Source organism: Mesoplodon bidens, assembly GCF_964165515.1.
Source record: "Mesoplodon bidens genome assembly, chromosome: X".
Classification (NCBI taxonomy): Eukaryota; Metazoa; Chordata; class Mammalia; order Artiodactyla; family Ziphiidae; genus Mesoplodon; species Mesoplodon bidens.
Genome location: NC_138163.1, coordinates 124,047,126 through 124,070,632, shown reverse-complemented (window position 1 = coordinate 124,070,632; position 23,507 = coordinate 124,047,126). Strand labels below are relative to the sequence as shown.

Genomic DNA, 23,507 nt, shown 5'->3' with positions numbered 1-23,507 from the left:
ATATGGTGTAAGATATACACCGTCTCTTCTCTACCATATCTACAATATTCCATTGTGTGTGTGTCTGTGTGTACACACACACACACACACACACACACACAATGGAATATTACTCACTCATAAAAAAGAATGAAATAATGCCATTTGCAGCAACATGGAAGGACCTAGAGATTATCATATTAGTGAAGTAAGTCTTAAACATAAGACCTGATACCATAAAACTCCTAAAAGAAAATGTAGGGAAGAAAATCATCAATACTGGTCTTGGCAATAATTTGGGTACAAACAACTAAAGAAAAAAATGGGACTACCACTCAAAAGTTTCTGCAACACAAAAGGAACAATTAACAAAATCAAAAGATACCCTACATAATGGGAGAAAAATTCTGCAAATCATATATCAGATAAGGGGTTAATCTCCAAAATATATAAAGAACTCAGTCAACTCAAAAAAAGAATCTGATTTTAAAATGGGCAGAAGAACTAAATAGACATATCTCCAAAGAGGACAACAAAATGGCCAATAGACACATGAAAAGATGCTTAACATAGGGGAAATACAAATCAAAACCACAATGAGATACCACCTCACACCTGTCAAAATGGCTATCATCAAGAAGACAAGGGACAACAGGTGCTGGCGAGGATGTGGTAAAGAGGGAACTCTCATACACTGTTGGTGAGAATCTAAAGTTGGTCCAACCACTATGGAAAACAATATGGAGGTTCCTCAAAAAATTAAAAATAGATCTACCATATGATTCAGCAATTCTACTTCTGGACATATACCCAAAGGAAATGAAAACAGGATTTCAAGAGATATATTCACTCCCATATTTATCACAGCATTATTCACAATAGCCAAGATTACAGAAACAACCGAAATGCCCATTAGTAGATGAATGGATAAAAACTATGTGGTGCATATACACAATGGAATATTATTCAGCCATGAGAAAGGAAGATATCCTGCCAGTTGCAACAAGATGGATAGACCTTGAGCACATGATGCTAAGCGAGATAATTCAGACAAAGACAAATACTGTATGATATCACTTATATGTGGAATCTAAAAATTCAACAAGGTCCTACTGTAAAGCACAGGGAACTATATTCACTCTCCTGGGATAAACCGTAACGGAAAAGAACATATAAAGAATGTACATATGTGTATAACTGAGTCATTTTGCTATACAGCAGAAATTAACATTATATTGTAAATTAACTATACTTCAATAAAAAATAAATTAAAAAAATAAAACTAAAAAAGTTAAACCTATAAAAAACAGAGAGTAAAATGATGCTTGCCAGGGGATAGGGGGTGGTGATAAAAGTGACAGTGTTTAAGGGTACAAATTTGTAATGAGAAGTAAATAAGCCATAGAGACCTAATCCATAGTATAATGAATACAGACAATAATACTGTACTATAATTATATAATGTGATAAATATCGCTACACTAGCCACCATATTACAATACACAAATGTATCAAAGTAACACGTTGTACACATTAAACTTACACAATGTTACACATCAAATTATTCAATTTTTAAGAGGGGGAGTGCTGGGTGAGGACTGACTACTGGGCAGTCCGGTAGCCAAGCCTGACAGTTACAGCTCCGCCCACAAACCGTGTACATTCCTAATGCTGCCCTTCCCTTGCTCCAAAAGGTCGACTTCTATAAACTGCCATTTAAAAGAGGAGAGACAAGGAAAATGACCATAGAGTAAACTTCCAGAAGGGACTAGTGTGAGAGCCAACGATTTGAAAGCCACTCCCGAGTAAAGAAATCCTTGAATTTTTACCAACAAAAAAGCACCTGTTTACTGGTTGTTGAAAGATTGTTTACACACATTTCCATCCAGGATCACTCGATTGTCAAGAATACATTATTCCAAGCCTGTGACAAAACAATGTCATTTCTTGCTCATTTCCTGATTAAAGCTTTTAGACAGCTGGGCATTCTCATTTCTCAGAGCTGTAGGGAGCTATGCAAATTTCCACGCAGCAACTCCAAGATCATTAATCTAAGGAAAGCATGTGCCAACAGAATACCAGATTTTATGTTGTTTCAGTAAAGAGGAGGAGGGGCAGGTTAATCTAATTACCCTGTGTGTGGTCACCTGACTGGTTAACAAAAAGATCAAATGCTAAACTGTACAATCAGCAGAAAACTGCTAAGTAATGAGGCATTTCATATTACAAAAGGAGTGGGAAGAGGGGGGTGAAATTCTTACATTTCTTGGAAACAGATACTGTAGCAATAAAAATAATCATACCAAGCTTAACAGGAATGATAGGTGGAGCATTTTAATTATCACAAGGAGTTAGAAGCATAACTATAAATCAGTCTCTCTCTCTCCCACCCACCCCCCCACACACACACGCACACACGCACGCACGCACATGCATGCGCACATGTGCACATGGCACACACAGTCAGTAAGACTGGAAGATACTTCTAGCAAAGGATGGCTAACTAGGGCCGAAGTCATCAGCAACGAGAAACAGGCGGGCACTCATAATTAGACTCACTGTACAGCCATGACCACGCATTTGGCACTCAGGCCCCACTACTGATATTTCTCTTTCCATTAAGGAGCAGCTGGGCTTGGAAAGGTAGTGGCACTGGCTCAGGAAGCTGACACTTCAGTTCAAGTTCTGGCTCTGACACTGCTGAGGGCGTAATGTTTGGTGCCTCACTTTTGTTAGCTGTCAAATGGGAGATTAAAATATTCTGAAGACCAAATGAGATCTTGTGGATAAAGGCACAGCCTCTGGGTCCCAAGGTTGTCAGGCTCTGATTATCAGCAGGAGAGGGAACCCCACCCACCAACCTGTACAGGGCCAGGTACTGAGGGGTGATGAGTATTAAAAGGGAAAAACTTCCTAGTATAACAACTCCTAAGTGCGGCTGGTCTGGCAGAAGTCTCAAAAATGTATTTCCAGGACTTCCCTGCTGGTGCAGTGGTTAAGAATCTGCCTGCCAATGCAGGGGACAGCAGTTCGATTCGTGGTCCAGGAAGATCCCACATGCCGCGGAGCAACTAAGCCCATGTGCCACAGCTACTGAGCCCACGCACCACAACTACTGAGCCTGTGCCCTAGAGCCTGCACACTGCAACTACTGAGCCCACGTGCCATAACTACTGAAGCCCGTGTGCCTAAGCCTGTGCTCCGCAACAAGAGAAGCCAATGCAATGAGAAGCCCATGCACCGCAACGAAGAGTAGCCCCCGCTGGCTGCAATTAGAGAAAGCCCACGCACAGCAACGAAGACCCAACACAGCCAAAAATAAATCAAATTAAAAAAAATTTTTTTAATGTACTTCCATGCGCTCTCTCTCAGAAAGCTATTAGGAAGTGTGTTCTACCAAATCAAGTGAGTAAAATGAGAGAGAGAAGAATCCAGGACCCAGGGTAGGCAGTAATGAGGGAGAGGTGATGGGGATTTCCTGGCTGACCACCAGGCAGTAGCTTCAAGAGCGACCAGTTCAGCTGGAAGGCACTGGTACTTTTCCAGGCAAGGGAGAGGAGGAGGGGGGAGTAGAGGGATGGAGTGAGGCGGTGGGGGAGAGAGGTAGGAGAAGAGTTGGATATCCTAGGACAACTCAACAAACAAACAAAGTTATTATCTCTAGGGAAAATGACAAGTTATATAAGGAAATTAATTACAGTATGTTCACGCTTCAATAAATGTCAACATCGCTATAGTAATGAAAACATTAAATAGAGATTAAACCAAAACCTACGATATGAGCACATACAAGGAGGATGGCATATGGGGATGGTGGTGAAAGAACTAAATTCTTCAACTACCATCATAGGTAACAGATAATGTCCTATAAGTGACAAAGCAAGAGATAGCAGCACTTGCCCATTATTTAGAAGTAGAGCAGCAAATACTAGAAACAACAGCTCGAACTGAAAAGTGATTGTCTGTTAAAAGTAAGACAAGGACATGAGAAGGGACAAGGAGCTGCTGTTTACCCAAATAGGAGTTTTAAAGCATACACACACACACACATACACACACACGTATATATTATACACAAATATTATACATATACATTATATATACCATAACTTTGATTAAAAAGTTAACAATTTTAGAGGCATACATGCTTGTCCCCCCAAAATAAATCAAACAGTAAAAGAGGGTATAAAGCAAAAGGTAAAGGTATACCCATTCCCTCAAAAAATCTCATTCCTCCTCCCCTAGGAACCATTAATGAGTAGTCTGTGTGTGTGTGTGTGTGTGTGTATGTGTGTGTGTGTGTCCCCAGGTGCATCCCTACTTGTTTTTAACACAAATGGACTCATACAATATGCAGTGTTTCCTTTGTTGAAGCAGCAAGGAATCCAACTCTAGAGTATACCAGTATCAGAGTGGACGACCCAGCTGTGAGGGAAAGGAGATTACAGAACATGGAAGTCTGACCGATCAGAAACACCCAGATTAAAGGGTGCTAAATCAGAGCTGGGAGCAAGGGGAACCTGGGGAAATGGGAGGGTGGGAAATCAGAGGGCAGACACCTCCCTGGGGACATGCGGACACTGCCTCTGCCTTCCACTCCCCCAGATGGACGCATGGGGAGCCACGTGTTTGTCACCATACCGTAAATGGAAGTACACCCACTGTCACCGCTGGCTCTCTGGCACACTGATGGAGAAAAAGACTTGTGGCACATGAAACTTTGGCTGTTTCTAAGGTCTGGCAGAATCTCCACTGCCACGTATGCCGTGGGGGCTCAGCGGGTAGAGACTGGAGCATAAAATATACACCTCACGTCAATACATACCTTACCTGCTCCTGCCCTGAGGACATCCCCCTTCTGCTAAGTTTCTGTATCTTTGGCTGGTTAAATGGATAACTTATTTGAACCTGGGGCTGAAGACAGTCCTCTTTCCTCCAGGATATAACCCACATAAAACCATGTAGTTGTCTCTAGTCTTCAGCAATTACAAACAACACTACGTCAAGCATCACTGTGTCTGTAACTTTGCACACATACACAAGTGTAATTAGGGACAAATTCCCAAAAAGTGAAAGCTCTGGGTCAAACATTTGGTGCATCCTTACTTTTAACAGATAAATTAAAACTGGCCTCCAAACAGTTTGTCTCAATTACACTCCCACCAACAGCATGAAAGAGTGCTGGTTTCTCCATACTGGGTATCTTTAAACTTCTTAATGTTTGCCAGTGTGTTAAGAGAAATGATATTTAATTTACATTTCTTTAGTTAGTAAAAATAAGGTTGATCAGCTCTTCATATGCTTACCATCCATTTGACTTTCTTTTCCTGTGGTGTCCTAGATTTAACTCTATGGCATTCAGGACACAGTAACAGAAGAATAGAAGAAAGGGCATGCAACATCACTTTTAAATCCTTTTGCCAAGGTTATTAAGTCCCAACTATGTGCCAGGCCCTTCATCATGCAGTGGGGTTCAAGATGGCCCCTGATCTCCAGGGCCTCACCACCTAGCAAGGCTGGAACCCCAAGTGGAGTGGGCATTCACACCAGCTCTTAATCACCGGGTGACCTCAAACGAGCTACTATTCCCTGAACGGAATAGTCCTCATACTATTTTCTTACCAACAAAGTGGATTTATTCTCTTAAAGTTCTGGAGGTCAAAAGTCCAGAAACTGTCTCACTGGGCTAAAATCGAAGTGCCGGCAGGGCCGAGTTCCTTCTGGAAGCTCTAGGGGAGATGGTTTCCGTGCCTTTCCCAGCTTCTGGGGGTTGCCTGCATTCCTTGGCTTATAGCCCCTTCCTCCACCTTCAAGGCCAGCAATGTAGAATTGTCAAAGCTCTTTCTTTCTGATCTCTGCTTCTATCGTCACAGACACTGATCCTCCCACTTCCCTCTGTTTTTTTAAATTTTAGTTGTGGTCATAACATAACAAAATTTACCACCTTAACCATTTCTAAGTGTACAGTTCAGTAGTGTTAAGTAAGTTCACATGGTGTGCAACCAGTCTCCAGAACTTTTTCATCTTGCAAAACTGAAACTCTGTACCCACTAAACAACAACTCCCCACTCTTCCCTCCCCCCAGCTCCTGGTAACCACTGTTCTACTTTCTGTCTTTAGGAGTTTGACTACTTTAGATACCTCATATAAATGAAATCATACAGTATTTATCTTATTGTGACTGGTTTACTTCACTTAGCATAATGTCCTCAGGGTTCAACCACATTGTAGCATGTGTCTTCTTCTGAATAGTATTCTATTGTATGGATATACCACATTTTGTTTATTCACGTATCCACTGATAGACATTTGAGTTGCTTTCACCTTTTGGCTATTGTGAATAATGTTACTATGAACATGGGTATACAGTATGTTTTTGAGACCCTGCTTTCAATAATTTTGGATGTACACCCAGAAGTAGAATTGCTGGATCATACGGTAATTCTATTTTTAATTTTTTGAGGAACCGCCATACTGTTTTCCATATTTACTGCACCATTTTACATTTCCACTGACAGTACACAAGGGTTCCAATTTTTCCACATCCTCACTGGTTCTTGTTACTTTTTTGTATAGCAGTCATTCTAATGGGTGTGAGGTGATTTCACTGTGGTTTTGATATGCATTTCCCTAATGATTAGTGGTGTCAAGCATCTTTTCATATGCTTATTGACCAACTGTAAATCCTCTTTGGAAAAATGTCCATTTAGGTCCTTTGTCCATTTTTAATCAGGCTATTTGGGGGGGAGGGGGTTGCGGTTGCTGAGTTATAAAAGTTCTTTATTATTCTGGATATTAACCCCTTACCAGACATATTATTTGCAAATCTTTTCTCCCATTTCATTTTATTTTCACTCCGTTGATTGTGTTCTTTGATGCACAGATGTTTTTAATTTTTATATAGTCCAATTTATCTATTTTTACTTTTGGTACCTTTATGCCTCCCTCTATAAGAACCCTGGTGATTTTAATCTCCCTATCTTAAGAGCCTTCACTTAATCATAGTTGCAAAGTCCCTTTTGCCACATAAGGTAACATATTCACAGGTTCTGGGGATTAGAATGTAAATGTCTTCCGGGAGCCATTATTCAGCCTATCTCATCTTTTAAATGAGAATAATGGCAGTATATAACTCAAGGGTTGTTACGACAACTAAATAAAATAATACATGAACTGAGCTTAGAACAATGCCCGGTAAATGTTAGAGGTTATTATAAAACAATACAAAGTGCTACAGGAGAGTAAGGGTACGGGTAAGAATAGAAGCTGGGGCCATTCATTCTGCCTGGGGAGAATGAAATGCCTTCCCAAAAGGGATAACATACCAACTTGGTGATAAGAAATGAGTAGGATTTGGAGGGTCTGAAAAGGGAGGCCAAAAGGGAAAATTCTGAACTTCCTTCCACATTCTTACATTGGCATTAACATCTCAGAAATCTTGTTTCTTTCCCAAGAAGCCACATCTGCTTTCAGACAGGAGCTACACGGTGATTGATACACATATATATGTATATGTATATATACTTTTTAATTTACTTATTTATTAGGAAACAGCTGAATTTCTGAGTCTCTCTTTAATAAACAACTCACAAACTTTCTCCCAGCAAACTATTTTTAGAGTAGAAAGGGATTTTTTTAAAAGGACCGGCAGCAGCTCATATTTATAAAATCTGTCCTTAAAGCTTAAAAATTGATCTAAAAACTTGGTGACAGCCCTGCCCCACCCTCATCCCTCAACACCAGAAAGGCAGGCACAGCATGCTTGAGACTCTGGGTTTTTAAAGCTCGCCTCTGCTTGGCAGCTCTTCTCCCTGGAGTGTTCACAGTAAATAGCAGGTGGATGCAACAATGAAGGAAAATAATCTCTGTTGCAGTTATTCTCGTTTCTCCTTTCATATATGCTGGGAAGCTGCAATAATTAACTGCCTAAGATGTTGAACAATTTCTCAACTTGCCCTTGTCCTCTCATGATCAACCTTCTCTCTGCCCCCACCACTGATAAGAGAAACTTAGCTTCGGTTCCAGCAGAGCTCGGTATTTCTTCCGTGGAGGTTAATTTGCTCTGAACCCAGGGCACACTGGGGAGCCCAACAAACGAGCCGTGTGGTTTTCGGTCACACGTAGGAGACGTGTCGATAACAATGCATCGTACTTTTATCAATTTTCCAACTGACTGCAATCAAACACGAAACACATAGACACATAAAACACACATGCCACATGGTTGCAATTTATGAGATTTTTACCCAGCCACAAACACAGATGCAGAGAACTGCAGGATTTATTATCCTCCTGAGCCATCTTGTTGTTCTCCGTCCATTTGGGCCAATCAGCTATAACCATGCCAGCTCAATAATAAAAGGCACCGCCAAAAGGTTCAATACACAAAGGGCATGCTGGTGACTCTGTTTTAAGGCTCCATGATATGTTGGAGGGGAAAAAAGCACACAGTAATACGTAGGGTTCAACCAAAATTAACAGCATCATTTTATAATTCATACCCCCACCTTATAAATGAGAGATCTGAACTCAATACATGTTATCCATGACCCCAGTAATCGCTCAGAGTGAGGCTAAAATCCATCCAACGTAACTGACTCAGCCCCATAACCAAATAGCATGTATCATGGGCATTCCCAGACGCACGGAACAATTTTGGCTGGCATCTGTCTTAGAGCTCAGACAATATGAGCAAAGAATTGTGTTCTCCTTGAAGGCAAAGAAACATAAACATACAAAATACTTATTTGTGGTGTCTATGTTCGGAAGAAACAGAATATGCTGAATTTTCAACATGAAATAGATGTTCACAATAGGAAGATTAAAATGAAGCCAAAGTGTTCCAAGACTGATACCCAGTGCTGCATTTTCTGATGAGTAATCCCATGGCCTGATTTATGAGTCAACGCAGGAGTACAACATTAATTATTTCAGACACTTTCAACATCCACAAAAGCCTAGATGTGACTGTTGAAGGATTCGGGTTGAAATGTCAGAGAGAACTCAGCATTTTACATCTTGTTTTCCTGTCGGCCCAAGTTCAGTACAGAGTTGGTTAATTAGTAAGATCCATGTAAAGTTTCCTATCTTGAAAATAGATAAACCTCTTATTAAGTAAAAAGAGGCTCTCCACTCTATTTATAATTTGTTTGCATTGCAAATAATCACTGCATGTTTTTGCTCCCTTTCAAATCAATATTATTATTGATTTACCATCACTTGGCAAACAAACAGAAGGAAACAAAAGTCTTAACTACTTTCTAGGCAAAAACACCCAAAGCCACGGTGCTATTGTAAGGCTGACGTTACTCATGACATAAATGCCAAAATGCACATGGGGCCCTTCATGTCTTTCTCAAGTAGAAGATGTTTAATACAGTGTGTGCTTGTAATAAGTCAAAAGATTGAACTCTCACATTCTAACGTGAGCATGGAGTAATAAAGATAAACAAAACCCCTAGGAAAGTCTCCAAACAAGGCAGCCATTGGCTTTAATCTTCTCTCTAATCGATATTATGAAGCATTTCTAAACGGCAGATAAGACATACAATATCATATAATCAGAGATCAAAATCCAGAACGTTATCCTTTCGAAGTTCTTAGGTTGAAATCCAACTATGAAAATAATCTCAGCCCACAATCCTCCTCGCCCACTTAAAATGTAAACATACAGTATAGACCAAGGTTTCTGACCCTGGGATTCATGGACAAACATCTAAATGTTAAAATGGGCAGAAGTTATGAATAACAGTTCACCAGAGAAGAACTACATATGGTCAACAGACATATGAAAATATCAACTTAGTAGTAACCAGAGATGCAAATATCAAACAATGAGATACACTGCAGGAGACACTGAATTTGTAAGGGAGATTCTAACCAGGGAATGGGGAATGGAGCCTTCTCCTATGCTACTGGTGGCAGTCCAAGTTGGCACACTTTGGCGAAGACCAGTTGGCAACAGGGATCATATGTCTTGGGGAAAAAAACGAAGCAAAAACCACTCATGCTCTAAACCCAGTAACTCGACTTACAGACACTCATCCAAGGGAAGTATTTGCAGATGTGCTCAAAGGTGGATTTAAAGGATCACAATTTGCTCTTTATGAAAAAATTAGAGCAATCTAAGATATTAACAATTGGGACACAATGAGGTAGGGCTTTGTGTTTTCAAAGTTGACTACTGAGAGTAGTCGGGATGCCTAGGACCCCTCAAAGGCTATGAGGAGGGTAACCATGGACCGTGACCTTGAGAGGATCGGCCTGGGTTCCCCACCCCTGCCTCAGTGGTACGGCTCTGCTTCCATCTGACTTGCCTTTGAAGAGAGGGTTCTGCAACTTCAAAAAGCTTGCAAAACATTACCAGTGTTGTAGAAAATGAAGTGATACTATGTTAAACTTAAAAATCGGTTACAGTGAAGACTTGGTATCCAGGTAAAATGACGTTATTTCTTTTAAGAGTGTATCTTTTTAGTGCACTACTTTTAATTTTTTTCCTTTGCTAAGCATTTGTTTTATTTTAGTTGTTTTATTTATTCTAAAAATAAAAATATTAATAGTTTTGAATACTTTAAAAAATTGGTCACAATTTTGTTATGTGTATCTTACCACCGTTAAAACCTTTTTTAAAAAATTGGCTGCAAAATACCACCTACAGTATGATCCCATTTTTGTAGAAAAATAATACTTATCCATGTTTAAGACAAATGACTGGAAAGTGAGAAAGTGAACTCTCAACCATGGTTATCTCTAGAAGGTGGGATGAAGATTATTTACATCTCACGTTCCTTTCTTCATTTTATAAATTTTAAATATGTACATTAAGAAAGAAAATACCTGTGTTGGTGGTAAAAAAAATTAAAGAAATTCAAAACACTGATTAAAGTGGAAGAGAAAAAGAGGGAAAATAGCTCAGGAAAGTTACTCAAATTATTTTTGATGACAGTGTCCTTTTTAACACTCAAGGTTATTACCGACAATAAGAGAGTCCCTTCTGCTTCCGAGAGCGATGTTAGGAGAAATCCATTGCTAGTGGTGAACTCAAATAGCTGAAGAGCAATCGTTCAATAAAGGGGGTTCCCAGTCACCTCTAACAGCTTTGGGAAGCTTTGGGACCGTCAAGGCAGAAGCAAGGGGAAAAAAATGGAAGGAGAGAGGTCAAAGGAAAGATAGCAATCAGAAAACTCAGGCCAGAACAGCTCGGGGCCAGTTTTTAAATTTTCAAGGGGAAAATTCTAGACATAATAAGGGATATTTTCTCAGCTTCCTGAGTCACCACCCACACTCCCTCATTTCCTCTCCTTTGCAACACTGAACACTGAACATGAAAATTAATGGGAGCTGTAATAATGACTCCCAGGAGGAATAGTTTCTGCAGAAGAGAAAGTCAAAGAAAGCATTCAGAATTCTGGGAATATCCCATGGAGATGGGTGAGGGTGAAAGCAATGCAAAATGAGAAGTGCAGGGTGGTTTGTCAGGGAAAGGGTGGGGCAGGGGGGTGTGAGCTCCAAATTACACACAATTCCGAAACTTCCAGCTCTCTCCGCCTCCTCACCTTTCCCCCCACCCCCATGACAGGTGCCACATGACCATGAGGAAACCTGCTCACCGGGTGGGGCTTTGTGGCACACCTATTTTTGTCTGCTTGTAGCATTTTTTGCACTGGTCAGAAACCAGATGTGGCTTCGACTCAGCCCAGCTCACTCTGCCTGACAAGAGTTCCTGGAGCAGCCTATTTACTCCAGAAGAGAGAGAGAGAGCCACACACAGACACACAGAGGCATAGACATACAGACAGACACAGACCCACAGATAGTCACACACATAGAGATGGACACAGACACGTACAGATGGACACACACAGACACACACAGATAGACACAGACAAACAGGCACAGACATACAGACACAGACATGTATAAAGAGAAATATAGACAGACAGACAGACAGACACACACACACACACACACACACAGATACACAAAGAGCAGAGACACCCAGAAGAAGAGATCCTTCAGGCCCCAGAGGCGATCCATCATGAAGGTAACCTTAATAGCTGTGTTTCCTTCCTCTCTCCACCTCTAGCTTACCAAGTTGCCACTCATTCTAGGGGCTCCTTTGTCCTAGATCACAACTCACTCCTTGGAATTCTACCTCATTTCCAATTATTCAAATTGAGCAGAAAATGTATTTTTCTTTTCTCTAACTGTAAAGCCACAGGGTCAGGTGCATATCTGAGTCATCGTCTTCTTTTGCCTGCTGCTTTCACAGATGTCAGCTCCTATCTCTGAACTCAAATGCAAATTTCACCAAGCAATACACAGTCCTGGGCGTGCGCACACACACATCTATGCGAACCATCATTTTCAGAACAGCTAAATGAACATCCAGGGAGGGTCTGGACTGGCGTTTCCTCCACAGGCCCCAGCTGATGGCACTGCCATGTGAAAGGCCATGTGGCTTTGGGGAGCGGCTTATGTCCTGAGAACACCCTGTCACCCAGTGCTATTCTTCTGTACAAAACAGAGTTAACAGCTGTTCGTCAGCATTCGCAAAGCCTACATGACTTGAAGAGGCAGAATCCTGGGAAATCAGTCACTGTCGCCAAAGTCAAATGGTCCTCATGGATCAAAAAACATATCCCCATAGTCCTAACTGTACGGTCTTTTTTTATTGTCTTTTTAAGGGGTTTGACCCTGATGTTATCTTTTTCCCATTTTCTGCTATAAATAAAAGTGCTTGATTTCCTACTCTGTAGTGTGTGGTTTGGTTTTTACATCCTAACTTTTATAAACAACCATTTGAGCAAAGTGAAAAAAATTTTCAGCGTATACCCTTTTGGTAATCTTCAGAGATGCTAACTTGTTAACTCTTAAACCTGAGGAAATTCTAGTTCATACTGTTTTCCCCAATAAACTGAGAAAATGTTTAAAACCTCCAAAAACGAATCTTCAACTTTACATTTTAAAAGCTATCTTCTCAAATTCTAGAGAAATCCAGAAAGGTCCTGGCTAGAAAAAAGTAATAATTGCAGAGGCCATCCTACTTTGCAAAGCTAGAGCTCAAAACACACCGGACCTGCCAAGAGGCCGTCTGAGCGGTGCTCCACCCGGGCTTCTGAAGGAGGGGCCGGTGAGGAAGGCCGACAGCTGAACAGCTCTTCCCCCACTCCCCTCCCCGAAAGCCTGAAGCCAGTGCCCAGCCAGGCTCCCTCCGTTCCTGTCAGCCTGGCTGAGGTAAAGCACCACGCCACTGGCAGAAGCTCCGCCATATGCCAGGAAAGGGACAACGTCACGGAACCAGAGAAGGGTTTCTTTTCTTTCACATTCACTTGGCTTCTCAATGATTGAAATATTGGTTAGGCTTGATTTTCTTCCAATTAACTGCTCTTATTCAGCCTATAAGTCTTTTGGGGAAAGTTTCACCTCACATTTTCAACTACTGACTTAAACATCATGCCCCATTCAATGCTGCTCATGAAATATTAGCACTGTATCTTAAACCGACATGTGTGCTTACTCGAAATCCTCATTACTGGGGGAAATTTAGTGCAATTAACTCCAAATAGAAGAATTAGCTGTATTAGTCAAGTGTTGATTCTGGTCCATTAATAAACCACGCAGCAAATCAGTCCTTGGTCTGCTCGGAACCCCTGGGCCCTTGATGGTGCCGTTCTGTGGTTTAGGCACCTCTGCTCCACAGTTATTCACCTTTTCCAGAGACTCACTCACCCCGATCTGTGCTTCTTAATGACCCAAAGGCACTGAAGACCCAGCTTAAATGGCCTTAAAGAAAATTACGTTCTCAATTATAGCTAGGAAAGTATCTTAGCAGCTGTGTTTTCACTGAAACAGCTATAATATCAAAAGATTTGCAAGCTCCCTCACATTTATTATCCCCCATCGATATTTAATAATTTCACTCTCAAGCACTGCAGCCTAATTTACCCCTTGCACACTGGCAGCAACAAGACGGTGTCCTTCCCCCACAGTGTCCTCGCGGGGCTCAGCTGATATTTAGCAGCAACATGATCAGCCCAAAGGATGAGACAGAGCGGGCCAAGAATTCATCCCCCCGAAAAGGACTGATTTAGCTGTTTCCGTTCAGTTTACAGAAAATGAAGACCTCAGAAGACACTTTCTTCAAAATGATCTAAAGTCAGAACTCTCAAAATACCACACACTTATAACCGGTCACACTTCCTCAGGGTGGGAGCTGGAATCCCCCTGCTGTTGGAGGGAGTCTGATACAGAAATGTTTTCTGACCTGGGCCTGCAGATCCCTGCTCAGGTGGTCTAGCAAGAAGATGCTGGGGGGCTTCCCTGGTAGCGCAGTGGTTAAAAACCCACCTGCCAATTCAGGGGACACAGGTTCGATCCCTGGCCCGGGAAGATCCCACATGCCATGGAGCAACTAAGCCCGTGCACCACAACTACTGAGCCTGCGCTCTAGAGCCCACGAGCCACAACTACTGAAGCCTGCGTGCCTAGAGCCCATGCTCCGCAACAAGAGAAGCCACTGCAATGAGAGGCCCACACACCGCAACGAAGAGTAGCCCCCGCTCACTGCAACTAGAAAAAGCCCGTGCACAGAAACGAAGACCCAACACAGCCAAAAATAAAAAAAAAATTTTTATGAAAAAGAAGATGCTGGGAGAGAAGGGAAAACACCACCTCACAGATGCAACTCTGTGGAGCACACACTCCCAGAAAGAATAAGGGTAGGCGGGGGGCTGATGTGGCCACGAGGCAGTGAGGGCCCTGGGCTGACGGACAATAGAGTTAGGTGTAAATCTAGCTTAACAGCCGGGCCCTTTGAGCCAACCCCTCTATTAGTTGTCACAGGAGCCCTCGCCATCCTGACTATTGTAATGTACCCCTGACTTATACCAAACTGCCAACCACCTGCCACCCAAACCTGTACTGAAACAGCACACGGCCACCACCAAGGCTGCAAAGGCCCATCAAGAGATGACTGATGCCCTCCATCTCCCCTAAGCCAGTAACTGTCCTCAAGCCTTTCGGGGTAAATGGAAAAGCTAAGCCCTCGAGGCCCCACAGCCCATTCCCTCCCCATTTGGCTAAGGGCCGTAGCTTCCACCACCAGCGGGCTGGGGCTGTGTGGGGAAAGAGCCTGCTGCCACCGGGGCCCTTCCAGGAGAAGCCGCCCTGCCCTAGCTGAGGCAAAAATCCTACACTGGGGGAGAGGAAGTCAAGAGAAAGAGCTGGGGCTGAAAGGTTGTAATGTTCAGCTCAGCCCCGCGTGAAGGGAAATGCAAGGGTCCCGCACCTGCTGGCTTTCTGGATCAAGTTCCCTCAAGGCCCTAAGGACCTGGGGCTCCTGTTCATATCCCCCGAGTCCCCTATTTCCCTAAACGACTCAGTAACCCCAGTCCAGCTACGTGAAGCAACTTGAATGAGCTGATGTTCCTTATACTCAGAAGGGCCTATCTAAAGCCTCACTCATTAGCCAAATTTCACCAACCCAGCGAGCAAGCACTCCCACAGCAAGGCGCTGCATCTGGACATCTGGATGGGATCCTCGGCTGCAGGAGGCTTAAAAACACAGGGCCTCCAGCGTCTTGTTTCACCAACTTGGAAGTGATTGCCGGGGAAGAAGGGAGGCCCCGAGCAGTGGCTCTAGAAGGGGAGTTCCAAACCAGCGGCACCCCCCGGGAACCTGTCAGAAATGCAGATTCTCTGGCCTCACCCCGGACCTCCTAAATCAGAAGTCACAGGGGTGGGGCCTATAGCAGTCTATCTTCCACCAAGCCCTCCCGGAGGTGCTGACACCCACGCTGGTGTGAGAACCACTGTCCAGAAGAATAAGAAGGTTGCCCACACCGCAAGGTTACAGGAGGTCCAAGAGCCTCCGAAGTGGTGAGCTGGATCTGAACTTGCAGGAAGGAGCACTTTCATAGCGTGCTCCTCTCTACCCCCTACCTGCCAGGAAAAAAACTGGTTCTTGCCAGGAAACATTACAGCCATGGAAAGCTCAAAGCACATGGCAGTACAGAAAAGGAAACGGCAAAATTCTGACTCCCCCTCTTAGAAGCATCCAATTCCTCCTCGGTCTAATGACCCTGGCAAGAGGGCAGATAAGAGGCAGATATGCGAGGCCTGATCTCCTCACTTACTTCCCAAGGACCCAGGAACGAGGGAGACCAGTAAATATTTAAGAGACTACGATCCTTGTGACAAGTGGGAAAACTTAATTGAAAGCCTAGTACATTCTGAGGAAGAGACCGTCACTCCCGTGACCATGACCTCCCATCCTGGAGGAGTAGTGAGCTATGGACTATACAGGCAGCAGGGGCTTCCAGGAGTGACATGTTGGGCTCCTTGCAAGGGAAGAACTAACCAGTGGAGGTTGTAAGGTTACGGAGGATAGGATTCTAACAAAAGAGGAAGTTAGTACACACAAGTCCAGTTTTTTGCCACTTTCTATTTCACTGCTGCTTAGTAACAACCTGTACTTCACCTTTCGGTGACATTTTCATTCACTCATCTCATTCAACAGTGAAGCTGAATTCAAGAAGATGGAGGTGAGAGTTAGCAAGATGCTCTAACATCAGACACTGGGGTCCAGATTTCCCATTATCTGCTTGGCTTGAGGTCCAGTTTCCAGGAAAATGGTGCATTAAATGACCAACTACACCAATCAGCACTTATACACACTTTCTAAATTTTAGCAGTATATCTATAATGATTGTCTTAGGACAAATTCCAAGAAATAGAATTACTGGCACAGTGGATGTGAAACTATACACAAAGATTTACATACAAAGATGGCCACCATAGTTTTATTTTCAGTGGCAAAAAAGATGGGAAACCTGATGTCTTCCCTGAAGTGGCTGGTTAAACAGACTGTGGTATATTCTTACAATGGGACTAAAATGTTCTCAGAAGAGATTTAATGATTTTTGGGAAATTCTCCTAATACACTAAGGGAACAAAGGATCAATATAGTAAATACCATGCTTCAGGGCTTCTATAAATCTAAATGGCATAACGATCCCCTGGAGATCTTCTTAAAATGCAGATTCTGATTCAATAGGTCTAGCGTGGAGCCTGAGATTCTGCATTTCTAATGAGCTCCCAGGTGATGGGATTGTATTTCTCCACATTTTACACTCAGAAAAAAATGTATTTTTTTAAGTTTTCAGTGAAACTCTACATGAAACGTCCAGAAAAGGCTGATCTATAGAGACAGACAGGAGGCAGTGGGACTGGGGGGTGGGAAAGAGAACTATAAATGAGCATGAAGGGTCTCGTTGGGGTGGTGAAAATATTCTAAAGCATTTTATGGTGATGGTTGTACAGCTGTGTACATTTACTAAAAATCATTGAAATGTATATTTTAAATGAGCGAATTATATGATATGTAAAATATGCCTCAATAAAATCATTTTTAAGTTTTTTTAAATGACCAGGTTTTTTTAAATGATCACATCGAAAAAAACTGAAAGAATTTTAAAATAATAATAATTTGAGGGGAGGGTAAGTGGGGTGTTCATGTTTAATGGGTACAGAGTTTCAGTTTGGGAAGATGAAAAAGGTTTAGAGATGGATCATGGTGATGGTTGCAGAACAATGTTAATTATTTAATGCTACGGAACTGTACACCTAAAATGACTGAAATGGTAAACTCTGTATTATGTACTATTTACCACAATAAAAATGATAATAATAATTAAATACCTAGGGCTTCCCTGGTGGCGCAGTGGTTGGGGGTCTGCCTGCTGATGCGGGGGACGCGGGTTCGAGCCCTGGTCTGGGAGGATCCCACGTGCCGCGGAGCAGCTGGGCCCGTGAGCCACGGCTACTGAGCCTGCGTGTCTGGAGCCTGTGCTCCGCAACAGGAGGGGCCGCGATAGTGAGGGGCCCGCGCACCGCGATGAAGAGTGGCCCCCGCTTGCCGCAACTGGAGAAGGCCTCGCACAGGGACGAAGACCCAACACAGCAAAAATAAATAAATAAATTACTAAAAAATAAAGAGTCCTTTAAAAAAATAATAATAATAATAATTAAATACCTAAATATGAACAGGAGCTGCTTTAAAGTATTGCCAAAGAAGGGTTTCTTTCTCTGCTTGCTTCTTGAGGCCCACAGTATGATTCCTGCAAAGGCCCCATCCTGGCTTGGTGCTCCAAGCTTGGTGCTTGGGTTGAATGGTGACTGTCCCCCCAAAAGATATGCCTACATCCTCATTCCCAGGACCTGAAGATGTAATTAAGTTAAGCATCTTGACTCACGACCCTTTTTCTCATTGCAAACCCCACTATTTTTTAAAGAATTTTTCTTTGAAAAGCATTCATTAGGATGATAGAATAACAGACCCCAGAACTCTGAACAACTCTCTGAAAATGGGGAATAAAATCAGATGAATGTATTTTAGATGTCTATTCATATTCATTAACTCAAGTTTTGGGAAACAAATGGGCAAAAACTGTAAACACTAAAAAAAAAATTCTCATCTAATTTTACAAATTTTACCACTTCTAAAGCTGGACATTTGTAACTAAAATAACTGTATCCATATCCTTAACTTTCTATCCCAAGTACATCATGCAATCAATTCATTGGTTCCAATTTTCCATGGATTACTTCCAAGACATTAGAGAACTCAACTTCCAAAAAAAACCCTGCTGGCATTCAAAGACCAACAGAATTACTAAATCTTCCTACTGGAAAATCCAGGCCACTGTTCCCCCAAATGGGCTTAAAATGAACATATATCAATTATCTGACGACCATCTGGTTGCCAGCAAGAGACTTTTGGAAACCGGGCTTAAAACAAAAATGCAGAAACCAGCACATAGTTCAGAAAATCAACAAGATTCAATACTCAAATCACATCTCCCTCCATAGTTTTTTACCAGCTTTTTTTTTTTTTTTTTTTTTTTTTTTGCGGTATGCGGGCCTCTCACTGTCGTGGACTCTCCCATTGCGGAGCACAGGCTCCGGACGCGCAGGCTCAGCGGCCATGGCTCACGGGCCCAGCCACTCCACGGCATGTGGGATCTTCCCGGACCAGGGCACGAACCCGTGTCCCCTGCATCGGCAGGTGGACTCTCAACCACTGCGCCACCAGGGAAACCCTTTACCAGCTTTTTGATCTCTGATTCTGGAAGCTTCATTTTCCTTAGTTGCTATTCCCTTCACTTCTTCTCATGGTAAAATTATAACTACAACTTACTCTGAGATTCTTTGAAAAGATGATGATGTGAAGAGTAGGTTTGTTTTCTATTCTTGTATATCTAAGAAACGTGGTACACAATTAAGCTAAACTCAAAATAACTGTTTAGCTGGTGGCTTTTTGTTATTCGAAGAATGTTATCACCACACAAAGAGGAAATCTCAAATCCAAAACGTTATTTTAAGAAACACTCTATCCTGGAGTGGTTCTATTTGTAGGTGACTGCCTCTGGGGTAAAATTCAAGGGGCACTGAAAACGTATCTACCCCAAAATCCCTCTCCCGCATCCCCACTCTCCAGTCTTCCAAAGTCTGAAGTTTTCAGCATGAGATTTAATAATGGACTCAAACAGTGCTAGAACTAAAAGGAGCCTTAGAATTCATCTGGTTCAACTCCCTAAATACACAGATATGGTTATGTGACTTGTCCAAAGTATGGTTCATTCTGTAACAAACATTTCATGAGCACCCAACCAGCACCAAGCACAGCGCCAGGTACCAGGCAAAGGGAGATACCTCCCCACCCTCTGTCCCGCTCTCTCTATAAATTCATAAGCTAGTCTAATGAGAGACAAAATTCAATACCAGAGCTTTAAGAAAAAAAGGTGCCCTCAGTCCCAAGAGCAGAAGGGAAAGTTTGCTGGTCTTTGCAGGTCAAGTTTTTGGCATAAAAATTCTCAAACTGCTCAGGATTATTCTCTTAACTGGAAGATCATGGTGCTGTGGCATGAAATTATTATGAGCCACAAAACACTATATTCTAAATGGGGGCATAAAGTAAACCCCAGAGTCCGTTGACAGATGAATGAATACACAAAAATGTGGTCTATCCCTACAATGAAATATTCTTCACCCTTAAAAACGAAGGAAATTCTGACACATGCTCCAGTACAGATGAACCCTGAGGACATTCTGCTAAGTGAAATAAGCCAGTTACCACAGTACAAATACAGTATGATTCCACTTATATAAGGTACCTAGTGTAGTTAGATTCAGAGAGATAGAAGGTAGAATGGTGGTTGCCAGGGTCTGGTGGGAGGAGGAACGGGGAGTTGTTCTTTAATGGCTAGAGTTTCAGTTCTGCCAGATGAAAGAGTTCTGGAGATCAGCTGCACAGCAATGTGAATACGCTTGACACTACGGAACCGTACCTCTAAAAATGATTAAGATGATAACTTCTATGTTATGTGTATTTCACCATAATTTTTAAAAACTGCACCTAAGGAGATGAGCCAAATTCAGTTAAAGACAATTTTTTCCACCTCAAGCATCCAATTTTCTCTGCATGTCTGGGGTCATGGTGGGATCCGTGAGGTCTGAGTCATAATTCTAAATAAAACAACGAGAAAGGTGCTGCCTTCAAAAGAATCAAGGTCGGGGTGGAGGGGGAGAGTAAGGAGGAGGGAGAACCAATGACATGAGACTGGCCGGCCGCTGGTGATTGCTGGAACTGGACGATGGGTACAAAGAGGGTCATTATACTATTCCCTCTACTCTAGTGCACATGTGAAACATTTCTAGTGATAACCCATGAAAGTGAAGACCTGGTTAAGAGAATTTCCTTGTCTGAGCAAATGCAAGGGCTTATCCCTTAGATGCCTAGTGTAGCTGGTAATCTTCATTCATTCTGTCCCAGCAAGGCAAAGCCCCCGAGACATTGCAATCAATTTCAGAGTAGCAACAGTGTGAGCTAACACTACTGTCAGCATGCCTAGCTTTCTTTTTACCCTTTTTTTTTTTTTTTTTTTTTTTTGCGGTATGCGGGCCTCTCACTGTTGTGGCCTCTCCCGTTGCGGAGCACAGGCTCCGGACGCGCAGGCTCAGCGGCCATGGCTCACGGGCCCAGCCGCTCCGTGGCATATGGGATCCTCCCAGACCGGGGCACGAACCCGTATCCCCTGCATCGGCAGGCGGACTCTCAACCACCGCGCCACCAGGGAGGCCCTCTTTTTACCCTTTTGAATAGGATACACTTATATCATTCAAATCTCTAAAATAAAACACACACACACACACACACACACACACACACGAACAGACACACAATCTAGCTCCCACTACCCCAGTTTACCACTACTGCTCCTAATTGTAATTAGTTTCTTGCATATCTTCCAGTTTCTTTAACCAAGTATCATAGGTTAGTATATGACTCATCCTCTCCCGAAACTTGCTTTTCTCACTTAACAATATATTTGGGAGGTCTTTCCATGTCAGTAAAAAGTGTTCTCATTCTTTTTTCTGGCTGTGGAGTACCCCATATAGTATGGAGATGTACTACAATTTATTCTTCCCAAGTTGATGGGAAGCTTAGTTGTTCCCAATATTTTCCTATTATAAACCAGATCATACCTATGCTATGAACAAAATTAATTTTATTAAAACAAAGTCACTCAATATACACTGGGACTATTATATACCTCCACGGTGCATTACTATTATTCTGGACTAGTACTTTTCCTCTTCTCCTCGGATCTTTACCTGTTCCAGATGTAGCCTACGCTTAAGCTAAGCTTGTCCACAAGGTCTTTCCTGACCCTCTGGCCCACGGTGAGCACTCGTTTCTTCTTAATTTCTACACTACACATCCTCATTCAACTTTGCGTGGATTGTTGTTTATTTTTTGAAGGTTTGATGCAAATGAATTGTGTGGCACTGGAGGCCATAACTATTATCTATACTACCTACTGTCTGCACAGCACCTAGCAAGGTTTTAGCAAATAGAGCATACTCAATAAACACAAACCGATTCACTGGAATCAGTAAATGCTTCCCTTACTCATAATTCGTAGGTTTTCTAGACCTGAGAGGTCTTTCAGAGAAGGGTTCTAGCCAGTTTTGCTCTGTGAATTAGTGTAAAATCATAATTAAGTTGTAATTCACTGCAAAAAAATAAAATAAAATCCAACAGATTGAGTCCTCCTGGCATGTTCTGCACACAGAATAGGAAACATCATGACATTTGGGAGGTGCCCGACATCTCAATTCACAGGCACACAATGATACTTAAATAGCATCTGTAGTGGTGACACAGCCAAGATATACAAGAAAGCTACAAGTAACATTTATGGGGGGTAGAGAGAAGCTCCCTAACACTTTTAGGGCAAAATATTGGCATAAGTCTCAGTCACATTTCAATTTTACTCCGTAATCTATTTCATTCATTCAATCAATCTATACTGAGAGTAGCTGCAGAAGAGCTCTTTGAGGAGGTGACTTCTGAGCTAAAACCTGCAAGACGAATGGAAGCTGTAAACCAGGCGAGGACACTTGTCCTGGGAAGCTGCCAGCTGCAGGCAGAGGGACACAGATGGCAAATTGGGTTCCAAATTCATTGCTGTTATGGCTTGAATTATATCCTCCAGAAGACGTTTAAGGTCCTACTCTCCAATACCTGTGAATGTGACCTTATTTGGAAATAGGGTCTTTGCAGACGATCAAGTTAAGATGAGGTCATCTGAGTGGGCCTTGATCCGTATGACTGACATCTTTACAAAAAGGAGAAATTTGGAAATGGAGATGTACATGCAGAGAGAACACCATGCGAGGATGAAGGCAGAGATCAAGGTGATGTATCTACAAGCCAAGGAACATCAAAGATCACCAGCAAACCCCCCAGAAGCTAGGAGAGAGGCCTGGAACAGATTCTCCCTCAGAACTTCAGAAGAAATCAACCCTACCCACTCCACAATCTTGGATTTCCAGGCTCCAGAACCGTGAGACAATACATTTCTGTTGTTTAAGTACCCCTAGTTGGTGGTACTTTGTGACGGCAGCCTTAGCAAACTAATACAGAGGATATTAGGTACAGGAAATATTTATACCACACCCAAAGGTGCTTTCAATTAATTTTAGCAGCAGAATCCTTGTCCTAAATAAAATTGTACCTGGAACCCCAGTATGTTAGGAGATTAAAAGGATGAAAAGGATTAATCAGAAGAAAATATTTCATTGCTTGTTAAACCCATGAAGTACCCACTTCCTCTGATCCCAGGAGTTCTTTGCAACCCTGTTTGAAAAGCACTTAAAAGGAAAGTTAAAAAAAAAAAAAGAAAGAAAGAAAGGAAAACAGGCTGAAGCCAGAAAACCTAGGTGGGGGACAGGGCGGTGGTTTCTAACATTATACTATTAAATCACTGGCACCATTTGTGAGTACCTGCTCTAAGCCAGGATTATGTCTGTCCCTCACATAGACTCTGAAAGGCAGGTGTTGTGGTCCTCTCTTAAGTGATGGGGGAAGCAAAATTGGAGGAGCTGACTTGCTAAAAGGACCTATATTCACTTGCTAGGGCTGTTGTAACAAATACCACAGACTGGGGGGTTAAACAACAGAA

The 23,507-nt window shown here is 42.4% G+C and overlaps 1 protein-coding gene across 6 annotated transcripts in view; it reads right to left on the bottom strand.

Annotated features, from left to right (window-relative positions):
- SH3KBP1 (SH3 domain containing kinase binding protein 1) overlaps positions 1–23,507 on the bottom strand; it is a 347,088-nt gene that overhangs the window by 227,336 nt on the left and 96,245 nt on the right. The window contains exon 1 of one of the 6 annotated variants that reach the window (XM_081222846.1): positions 5,602–5,620. The exons of the other annotated variants lie outside the window; for them this stretch is intronic. The gene's annotated coding sequence lies outside the window, so the exon portion shown is untranslated. Of the gene's footprint in view, positions 1–5,601; positions 5,621–23,507 lie in introns of those variants that run through there. 6 annotated transcript variants of the gene reach the window in all.